The sequence below is a fragment of the Ptiloglossa arizonensis genome, chromosome 3, assembly GCF_051014685.1.
Source record: "Ptiloglossa arizonensis isolate GNS036 chromosome 3, iyPtiAriz1_principal, whole genome shotgun sequence".
NCBI lineage: Eukaryota > Metazoa > Arthropoda > Insecta > Hymenoptera > Colletidae > Ptiloglossa > Ptiloglossa arizonensis.
This window is the reverse complement of record NC_135050.1, coordinates 1,885,049-1,897,225: the sequence shown is the minus strand read 5'-3', so window position 1 is coordinate 1,897,225 and position 12,177 is coordinate 1,885,049. Positions and strand designations below refer to the sequence as shown.

Genomic DNA, 12,177 nt, shown 5'->3' with positions numbered 1-12,177 from the left:
ACGGAACATTATTCAAATGATACAAAAATCTTAGATTTTTTTATGCAGCTCGCAGGTATATATCACAAAATTTTGTAGAAAGATTACAGGATTATTTATTCGATTTATTTTTGTACAAGGTTATAAAAATTAATGAATAGAAGTCGAGGCAATAAAACTACACTAAATGTTTTTGTGGAAAGAATATACATTCGTACATGTCACAAAGGTTACGAAAATAGTAATTAAAAGTGTTATCGACAAAAGGGGAAAAAGAAAAGAAAAGTAGTATTAGATAGAAAGAAATGATAAAAAAATGAAGGATAATAAATTAATGTTAGTTAATAATTAAAAAGAATTCATGATAATAATTGATTATAATGATACTAAACAATAATGATAAAATCATAAGATAGGGTTAGTTGTATTTATGGTTGTATTTATGATAATTTTGTGGATCAGGAAAAACAAAAAAATTATTAAAGCAATAATAATTTTTACAGTAATACAGCAGCGAGAGAATTTTCTACTCTTTTTTTCTACTCCCTTTTCTTGACCCTTAAGATGAGACTAGCTTCTAGTGACATGTTTAAATTATATTTTTGTAATTTTTCGAGATGTACTTTCGAGCTTTGAAATTTTGGCAATAATTAAATAGTATTCCTTATCAGTCTGGTATGCTCGAGCAGTAGAACATTTCAGTCAATAATAATTGCGGCATAGTGACAGGGTAGGAGGATTGTGATATTTTGACACGAGATGTTCGTGGTTATGCATTTACGTTTACATTGTTTCTACAACGAATTTCACCCAAATTTCTACACTAGGAAACTGCTAATATTTTGTCTCAAATTTATGATATAATATATAGTTACGTTTTCATTGTTTCTACCATAAATTTCACCCAAATTTCTAGATTTATCACTACACCAGAGTCACTGTTAGTTGGGACGCTTTACTCGTGTATATCCGATCAAGTTGTTTTTTCGAAATTTACACCTATTTTTGGTTATCTATGACTATATTTTCGATTACAATTATTGTACACGTAGACTTATAAACTTGCTAAATTTCTTTAAGATCTGTCCTAATATTTCCCTTATTAGACGAGTTGTAGGAAAATTGAAATATTAGGTGGACCGGAAAGTAATGTCGTTTCTGCGCATGTCACTATTTGATTGTCATTTGTCAGCTCATTGTGTACATTAAAGTCGTAGCAAAGACATTATGAGGTTATAGTGACTTGTTTAGTTGTAAATAATTAAATTTAAAATTTTTCTTTACAATTTTGGGTGAAATGGCCAGCCAAATACCAGAAGAGGTACATATCCGGCATTGCATGCTTTTTGAGTTTCGCAAGGGTAGTAACGCAACAGTTGCTACCAAAAACATTTGCGATGTTTATCCAAATGCATTAGACGTTCGTAAATGCCAAAGGTGGTTTTCCAAGTTCAAATCCGGTAATTTTGATCTTTTCGACTCGTATCGATCAGGAAGACCAACAACGTTAGACAATGACGTGTTAAGTGCGGAAGTGGAAGCAAATCCGTGTCAGACAATCGAGGAATTGTCAAACAGTCTTAACGAACCTTGGTCGACCATCCAAGAACATTTGCAGCAGATTGGGAAAGTAAGCAGAGCAGGTGTTTGGGTCCCGCATAATCTGTCCGAAGAGAACAAGGCTAACCGATCCACCACATGCAACTTATTGCTTCAACGGCACAATACAGAAGCGTTTTTTGATCGCTTGATCACCGGAGATGAAAAGTGGGTTCTTTATGATAATCGAAAACGCAAAAGGCAGTGGCTCTCTCCAAATGAATCGCCACAAAGTACTGCTAAGCCAGGTTTACACCCCAAAAAGGCCCTTTTGTGTGTTTGGTGGAGTATTCGCGGCGTTGTTCATTTTGAAGTGCTGAAACCTGGACAGACTGTGAATGCAGACCTTTACTGTGAACAATTAGATCGTGTAAATAAATCTTGAATTGAAAAGTGGCCAGCGATTGTCAACAGAAAAGGCGTTATTCTGCAAGACGATAATGCAAGACCGCACTGCGCAAGACGAACCTTGGCAAAAATTAATGAATTGGGGTGGGAGGTACTGCCTCACCCACCATACTCGCCCGATGTTGCACCATCGGATTTCCATTTATTCCGATCGCTTCAACACTTTCTAAGTGGCAAAAGATTTGCAAATTTGGATGATATTCAAAATGCCATCTCTGTATATTTTGCTCAAAAACCAATTGATTTTTATCGATCCGGCATTGAAAATTTGCACACTAGATGGCAAAAGGTTGTTGATAATGAGGGTGATTATATCATTGATTAAAAATAAAAACTCGTTAAAAATTTATGTATTTGAATTTAATGTCGGGAAACGACATTACTTTCCGGTCCCCCTAATATATATGTGCAAAAGCTTCAAAATGATTATAAGATGTACAATTATATATCTTTCTCTCCTTTGTATCTATATTCGATAAATATTAATTATAGAAAATGTTATATGCATATGGCATCACAACACAGAAATATAAGAAAACTATCGAAGAAATATTAAAAGCATACAGAGACACGTTCAAGCAATATAGATTTAAATTAGTTGTAAGATATTGCTGTGAATTAAGTGCATTTTCAATTCCATTCTTGACCAAACTTTAAATAAGCAAATTCAAGACTTTCCCTGATCGGGAACTTTTTTCTATGTAACATTTCGATTTTCCTTTACATTGTTTTTGAAAATAAATAAAAGTTGTGTTATTTCATAATTCTCTACGTCTTATGAAACTCTCCTACATTCCTGATCGGTTTTAATTATAATATACGCAATAACATTTTAAAATCCTAAAATATGGCAGTTTTTCGTAAAATTTTGTATTAATGTATACAATCGAAAATTTGCTGCCAGGGGTTCTAGTATCAAAATCTTCGTAACAATTTGACAATCCACTATAAAATTAATATTCCAAAATTATATTCTTCTCCTTTCGTGCAATTTCACGATTTCCAAGCGTAATAATCTTTATCGTATAAACTTCCCACCGGTGTCTTAGAATGTGTTTGTTAAGCCCAGTTAACTTCGCGACCTAATTAGTGGCTGCCTCCCAAGGAACATCTTCGCTCTAACGTTACGGCGAATTATGATAACGCAGGTTTTGTCTAACGACTCAACCAGTCTGCTGTTAAAACATTTGCCGATACTTCCGCGTTGGGATTAGTTAATGAACTCCCTCAGACTCGCTAATAACTCGTTGTGGTTCATTTTACCGTGAATCTCGCTTGTAATGTATTTGCTTAACAAAGACGTTTCTCCCTGCCTTTAAACAATTTCAGGAGTTTCGGGACTAAATCGAGAGAGAAGTTATTTTGTTCGTATTTTTGCGACTGTAATGTGTAATGCGTAACGTGTTACAAGTCGGTCAGGTTTCTTTCTCTGCTCTTTTAATTTTTTTCGTCATCGTGAGACGTAATCTTATCAATTTTATCGTCATAGAGAGAACAAAAGAATCGGTGTAAGGTTAATGGTATATCTATCGACATAAGATAAGTCGCGATAAGAAGCACGAATTTATAAACAACAAACAAGTAGAGAATACAAAATCAGTTTTATAATTTTGTAACACCTGTCGTAGTATCTTCGATCAAATTTCAAAACGTATGCATACTCGTGCGTTATTGTTTGACCTCTTTTTTTGGGTTACATTCGTTTCGAAAAAGTGGACCCAGAAAAAATGACGATAAATTTACCACGTCGAACGAGGTACCAGGAAATTGAAACATCCCGCGTACATCGAGCGTAGATTCGGGAACAATTTCGCTACGAACACTCAATTAATACATCTATTTAAACGAGGGGTTCCTGGCGTGCCTCCTATCCCAAGTTAACTGAATGACATCTACCGATTCGATTCGCTCTCGTTTTTGCAATCGATGTTCTATAGAATTGTACAATATGGCCGAAGGAACACACTGTTGAATCGAGTGACATCGATTGTACAGAGGGTGCAAACTTCGTTTCCGCGAACAATTTACCTTCGACAGGGTGTAATGTAATATGTGGGACTCGGTTCAGGGATGAATTCAACGTTCGAAAAAATCGAGTAAGTTTTTTCCAAACACGAGACTAATTTCGTTCCGTTTTCGAGCTTCCGGTGAGCTTTCAGTGAATTTTTTGTTTCCGATTGCTCGATCGTAAACAATAACACACGAGTATGCATACGTTTTGAAATTTTATCAAAGATACTAGGATAGATGCTACAAAATTATAAAACTGATTTTGTACTCTCTACTTGAAATTTTTGGGCAACGTTCGAAGCGATCTTCGTTAATTACTTATAATTTTTGCCTCAAAGTCTGCTTCAAAGGAGGATAAAATGATCTGAGACGAAACGCTTGGAAAAGTTTATATTGAAATGCAAATTCGGATAGTTTAAACGTCTACCTTGAAAAACGAACATCCACAAGTTGTTACAAAACGAAGGTAATTGTAACTTTGAAACCAACCGAATTTGCGAACGTATTTGCACGAACGTATTTTATCGTTTTTAAGCGATTATATATTTTATCGTATTCAATGGAGCATATGGTTTGCAATGACCAACAATAAAATGAGTTTGTGCAGAGTCTATAGCAAAGTTTGATAACCCCTGAATGTTTGCAACTTGTTTAAAATGTAAAATATAACAGCGCAGAAATGTTCACGTTGTTACATACAAAAAGATACAAATAGAAATGCATGTATGCAAATTTCGTATTTCACACTTTTGATTTTTGCCAGATAATTACAAAAATGAAAAAAGAACAGAATGTTTGATAATGCGTAAAATTACTTCCACTTTTCTCGTCGCATGAATATGTATTTCGTTTAATTATCAGAAGAGAGCAAGAGAGAGTACAACAGAAAATAAAGAATATTAACGGTAATTAATTAATTCCTTCACTTTCGTTCCAGAATTTTTTCAAGCACCATTGCGTTTCTATTTTCATCGTTTGTAGGGCAATGAAATTAATTGTGACCAATTTTTATCTCACGAGTTTTACATAAAAATTTCCTTCGTCCGTTCCGAATGCTGTTGTTTTTCGATTATGGACCATACTTTTGTTACGACAAATTAAAAAATGAAAGAAAGAGAAGAATGAGAATAAATACACGATAGAATTAAACAAAAGTTTTTGATTATCGATACCGTGTCTATCCGTTCGACGACCGTACACGTTACTGTATCTGATTATTGCAATTAATTTCACAATGGTAGCCGTTAATGTGTTTATATTATTCGCAGTAAGTGGACCAAATGATAATCACAGTCCATTTGAAAATACAGCGACGAGCATGGTTCCCGACTCTCATGGTGGATAATGTATCTTCATAATAACTCTATGAGTCTCTTATTACGGTGACACGATTATTTAAAAAGCTAGAATTCAAATACACTTTTTCTCCTACCGCTTCTCGTCGTTTCCATTTGCGAGCGTTTTAATGTTTCGACGATCCACGGAGTATATTTTCGAACGTGCGATGCAGAGGATTCGTTCGTCCCTTTGAAAATGAAAATATTCCGAAGATACGCTGAGTTTCGCTACATTTTCCACGAACGGTTGTTAACGACGATCATTTCGCGACCGTGAGGTGAGTGTCGCGTTAAAATACTCGGTACCGACGAATCCTGGCAACGTAACGAAGTTTCCGTATCGTTGGCTGCAATATTTAAGAGGAATGGCAGCTGCAGAAAATCTTTCTGCGGCGGGGGTGTGTGGTTCAGCTTCATCGATCGATGTCGAAGATTCGAACTTTTACACTGTGTCCGGACGAAAATGTGTTCGCTCTTCGAGAAAAAGAAACACGAAGAGGAACAGGTTCTGAGCAGAAAATCGGTACGAAGATTTTTTTATCGAAACGCAGAGAGAATTTGCTCGTATTGATCTACTACAAAATTTACTAAACTTCAAGTCCAGTAAACAATTCTACCAACGATCTTAACTGTTCGGTTGTTTTTCTTCTATTTCGGTATAACAAATGTTTAGGAAAAATATTTAGGAAAATTAGGAAATTTAGGAAAAAAAAAACGAATAAAACGTGCTTGAGTGCTTGAAGAGAATAAAGAAAAGTAGAAAGTATGCGAGTATGATAATTATAGTTCACAATGACGAGTCGAGTAATTTTATGTGAGTTCGTAAGGAGCAATTATAAACAAAGGGGGAGTAAGAAATAAGAATTATTATTTCATGAGAAAAAACGATGGAAAGTAATAAATTCGTTTCGGAGTTAATAGTGCGAATTATGATAATTGTAGAATTAGATGATTATTTAATTGAACAAGGTTCTTTTTATAATGTTAGGAACTTCCAATCTTGTACGATCTGCCGAATATGTATTATTTTTCAGTATTCGTGTAGTTTGGCAAAATACAAATAAGTATACGTACAAAGTTTAAAAGTGTCATATTCGATAGTTTGTATAGTGGAAAACAAACTCGAGTATCGCTAAATTTTTTAGGGTACAAAGTAGGCAGATCTCTCAATAACGATACCACATTGTTTTCAATTTGAAGTAATATTTATCCTTAACAGTACTTTTAATCTACCTCCAATAGTTTTCTTAAAGAAAATTTCAAATATTCCTCAATTTTTGCGGGTCCAAATTAGATAGACACCTTGACAATGATGTCGCATTCTTTTAATTCGAGGCAACAGTTATCTTTTACAAAACTTCTGGTCTAACTCCGATACTATGCTCGGAGAAAAATCCCATTTATCACAATTTTTAGGTGTTTAAACTACGTAAACTCTTTAACGATGATACCGTATACCCCTTAACTCGAGGCAACCGTTATCCTTAACAGTACTTCCAGTCAAGCTCCAACAGTTTCCTCAGAGAATAATGTCATGTATCACCCAACTTTTAGGAGTCCGAACTGGGCAGATCCCTTAACGATGATACAACAGTTATACCTAACAGTACCTCTAGTTTACCCCTGTATTCGTTCTCAAAGAGGTGTACCAACGATTACGATTTTCCGATTCTATGGTTCGACCGGTTATGCGACCGACCAGGATCTTCGAAGCCCCCTAGATACGGATTTTACGTTAATACGTGTTTTACGAGACCCGATTCGCATCGTCCTTGTGCTTGTCGGTCCATTATACCGGCGTATTATCTCGTTGCGGGCTGTGACCCGTGACCCGCACGTTATCTCGTTACCGGTCGGGTGCTTAAGTTCCGTATAAACCGCAATAAAGTTCGGCTCGTAGCCCGAGCGGTCGTTCGCCAACGTAATAAAACTCCGCGTGCCGTTTAAACCTGTATGACTTGCGCTCCTTAATCACAGTATGTGTAAATGTTCGGTGAATTTCGCGATTGGGTGTTAATTAACGAGGTTTACGAGAAGACACCCGTCCGTTCACCGCACGACGCTCCGTTGAATTCGTTGACACTAGAACTACCGACAGATTTCGGAATATTGAAGTATACTTCGTACGATCTGTCTCATAAGAGCGTGACGCTGATATATTTGTACACATGATCTTTTTCCTAAAATATTTTACATAAACCGAGCATACACGTAAAACAATACGTTATCAATAACAGCTTTACATCTCTTTGGTATGATTACTACCAATTTTTCTGCGTATGGTACGAGTAACGATTTCCATATTTGACGAATCCGGTCTATTAGAGTTCTGAATTTTAATATACGTTTCCTTTTAACACTGGATTTACCAACCAGTCAAAATGACTAGTTTCGACTGCTTTGACAAAGAAATTTACTTTAATATTTTAAAAAGACATAACTTTTTCTATTCTGTAGATATGATCGATTTCGTAAGTTCCTCTTTTTCTTCAATTATCGATTTTTCTGGGATACATACGAGGAACACCTTAATATACTGAAGTCTATCGGTAGTTCTAGTTTTAAGTTCGTGCTTCATTAAGGACCCCACATTTTCGACTAGATTTGTATCAGAGGACTGAGATGGCTAATCCAATACGATGCTTGTTGATTTCCATTCTATACAGATATGACTTTTGTGTTTTGGATCGTTCTCTTCTTGCAAAATCCATGTGTTTTCACTTTGAATGAATCAACGTTTCACTGACGTAAGAAGCCTCCCTTGATACAGTTTTAACATTTATGCAACGAAAGTGTCGGATTTTTAGCAAAAAGTCTGACGATCGCTTTATCTTCTATTTTTAATCTACTATCGGAGGTAGATTAAAAGTACCGTTAAGTATAAATATTACTTCAAATTAAAAACAATGTGGTATCGTTATCGAGGGATCTGCCTACTTTGTACCCTAAAAAATTGAGCGATACTCGAGATTCTTTTCCACTGTACAAACTATCGAATATGACACTTTTAAACTTTGTACGTATACTTATTTGTATTTTGGTGGCGGTAGTTTCCTTTGAACGACAATTTGGAAAATCATCGACACTTCGTTTCCTTGTACCTATCTACCCACTTCTTAACGAACAAACAAAAATTCAAAGACGTACACCGTACATCAAAGCACTGCACGGGATTATGTTGACAATTCCCAATTTCAACAATTCTGGGATTATGCGGGCAATTCCCAATTTCTGTTAAAAATTCGAAGACACTTTTAGTCACTTACTGTCCAATGGAACAGATTCCGTACGATCTGTCCTTTTGTCAAGAAATTGTTCCATCGAATGTTCGTTTCCGTTCAATGGAACAAGTTGCACCGTTGGAGTAAATTTTTGTTATTTTCTCACCATGAAACGAAGTTCTTTCGTTCGTCGATTCGACGATTTTCCACCGCTGTTGGAAACGCACGTGCAGCCGGTGGAATTAAATTTCAGACGAAGAAGATCGGAGAGTGGAAGTTGACCGTGTCGTCATTTTTAATTGCGCAGCGAGATATCGATCCCCGGGAAACGTGAGGGTAATGTTAATTGATCGATCGGAACGGTCGCTTTTGTAACTCGAACGCATAGAAAAAGAATAGCCGGGGGTAACATTTGCATGGATCTTTTATTCATGCGAGTCTTGCGCTTTGCAGCGAGGCGTACGAAGGAAAACGCGACAGGGACTTTTCAGTCGACGAAATCGTTCACGGATGTGTTCATTATTCTTCCACCCGGGTTCTTCCACTGTTGCTTCAAGTTAAACGAGATAACTTCGGCCGACATGCCGCGACGTATGCATTCTTCCAACTTTCAACGTCGCTCGCGAGGAATTTACCGACGTGAGAAAATTGATCACGAATCGTTCGGGATGACTCGTTCGTGAGTTTGGCAGAACGATTCCACCGATCGAGAGTCTCGTGGTGCTCCATAATAAAACGATTCGCGTTCGGGATATTCCACGAGTGAAAAGAAAAAAAAACAGTGTGCTTCGAACGTACTGCGCGGAGCTGAGAAGTTTACCTCTCGAGGGAACTACGAACCATATTAGTGTGAGAATGTAACGAAATACAACTTTAGTCGTCCCCTGATCATCGTTCGTTGTTTCTTCGCAAACTTAGTAATTCCCGAACTTCTTGCGCAGCTCTCGAACACTTCGCAATAGGAAATCAGATCCTACACCTGACAACTGTTCAATAATTCGGATGGTTGTATTTCAGAAGCAAGGGATATTCTCAGATTCACGATGTAGAATACATTCTTGACAACCCGTGCACAAAGTTAGCAAAGTCGATCGTATCGAAATACGTTTCGAATGCGTCAATGTCGATAAAAACGGCGAATGAATTTTGTTCATTGAATTTAGACACCGTTACGTGTGACTCTGAAACTACGTCCCTCGTCCTGGAGAAGGCATTTAGGATCGTGCATCGTGTTTGATTGCGATAGAACGGACGCGAGCTTTGATGGAATTAAAAGCATTCCAACGAACGCGTAACAGGTTTCAAAGGGTGCATTCCGTTAAAAACGAAGCCACGACAGCGAGAGAGGTAGCAGGTGGGCGGGGATGGAAAACCAAAAGCTCACGGCTCTCGTTGGAAAATACGCAAGGGAATACAGTGTATCTCTACGCGTCCGTCTGAATTCGACGTAGCTCCCGGCCTTAATTAGGCTGGCTCGCCTCTAAATTAACACTTGTATTGTGCATACGCGCGCGAGTAAACACTCGTGCAATTTCTGTCGAGGCGTTGTCGCGCATAATTTTGCGGCCTTTTGCTCCGTAACGATCACCTCTAACTCTATAGTACTCGTACCGAGTATTGAAATGTCGTGCATCGAACGTCGAGAGCTTATTCGTTTATTGTAGAACCATTCATTGTTAGGTACCTTGAAAATTAAAAAGAACACATTGATGAAATATTCTGCATTCGGTATCGAGAGCTTGCTCAAATGACTATAGAACTTTTCTTGGTTAAGTACCTTGAAAAGAAAGAGAAAAGAAAAACACATCGTTGGAACGTAGTGTCGAACACCGAAATCTTATTTAAATACTGTAGAACCTTTCTTGACTATATATCTTGAAAAAGAAAGGAAAAGAACATATGGTTAAAACGTTGTGCCTTAATTGTCGAGAGCTTGCTCGATGACCATAGAACTTTTCTTGGTTAGGCATCTTGGAGAAGAAAAAGAGAAGAAAAATAAATCATCGAAACGTTGTGCATCGAACACCAAAAGTTTACTCGATGACTACAAAGTTTTTCTTGGCTACGTATTTGAAAAAAGAAAGAAAAAAACACATCACGACCAATTGTCACTGTTATCGACCGAGAACACGTTGCTTGGGAATTTGCTACGTTTCGCGAACACGGACAGGGATCAAGGGACACCCTCGATTTCCCTTTCGATGTTTTTTGAATTTTCTTGAATATCTCTCTCACGAGCTCGAGAATTTTGTTTCACGGAAAGAACGTCTCGTAAATTGGCGGATACGGGAGGGAGAAATTGTGATCGTTTCAGGGTCGAATCTCGATCTTATTCCTACACGCGCACAGAACCGATGCATTATTCACCGAGTCGCTAAGAGCCCCATCTTCGGAATTCTGCTTCACTTTGGGTTTCGAAGTCGGGTCTTGTTCGGATAATTTATAATTTATAGCGGTGTGATTTGCATATCGACATCCCCGTTTCATCGGGTTTCTACTTTTTATCGCGTTTCTCCTAATCCATCGATGTCGAAATATATATTATAATCGTTGGTAAAACTTTCTAAGGACAAGGTCGATTAATGACTTATATTTAAACGACGAGTTTCATAATCAAAGAATTCGACGAAGAACGTTTATTGTATTGTATTTCGATCGTTATTACCGATTCTCTTCAAACGAGGTATACAAGGTGTACCTTTCGAAATTAAAAGGAAAAATGATTTATCGCGTTTCTCCTAATCCATCGTTGTCGAAATATATATTATAATCGTTGGTAAAACTTTCTAAGGACAAGGTCGATTAATGACTTATATTTAAACGACGAGTTTCATAATCAAAGAATTCGACGAAGAACGTTTATTGTATTGTATTTCGATCGTTATTACCGATTCTCTTCAAACGAGATATACAAGGTGTACCTTTCAAAATTAAAAGGAAAAATGATTTCTTTTTTAATATTGTTGCTCATACAGCGAGAGAAACCTTAATAAAAATGTGCATTGTTTGGTGATAAATGAATCACGAATGTCGGCGATACGATGAATATTGTTGCACATATTGCGAGAAAAAACTTACCAAAATTATTAATCGTTCGGTGATAAATGAATCACGAATGTTTGCGTATTAAATTATATTATATTAGAACGAAATAATAAATCAAATTTTAATAGTCCATATTGCGGAGTAAAATAGTAAACAGAAGTTACATCGAGAAATAAAATAATAAATAGAAATCGCGTTGTAACATATATTTTTGTTTACCAATGTTTTTTTATTCGTTGATTGTTTTATTTTCCATGTGTGTTAGTCTCGTTTTATCGAGCCTTCGCACTGTTTATTATTTCTAACTTCGATAATTACTTTAATTGCGAATTGATTAAATTTTTCCTATTGATCAGTTTTGTTGGCATAGCGGCTAACTCGTACACGTTTCATCGACCTAATATTAAAAATGTTATTCGAAAATATTTGTCACTCGTTTTGTTTTATCTCTTGTAACGAATCTTCTATATAAGAGAAAGTTATTCGTACGAATATGCTCTATTACGTTACAGGTTGCACGGAAGTAGGGATAACACAGTTTAAATACAATATATACCAATGTTTGTCGTTCGGCTGTA

At 36.6% G+C, this 12,177-nt stretch overlaps 1 protein-coding gene across 2 annotated transcripts in view; it reads right to left on the bottom strand.

The window, feature by feature from the left end:
- Positions 1-12,177, bottom strand: part of LOC143144078 (uncharacterized) — a 301,809-nt gene that overhangs the window by 28,944 nt on the left and 260,688 nt on the right. The window contains exon 1 of one of the 2 annotated variants that reach the window (XM_076306101.1): positions 8,721-8,874. The exons of the other annotated variant lie outside the window; for it this stretch is intronic. The gene's annotated coding sequence lies outside the window, so the exon portion shown is untranslated. Of the gene's footprint in view, positions 1-8,720; positions 8,875-12,177 lie in introns of those variants that run through there. 2 annotated transcript variants of the gene reach the window in all.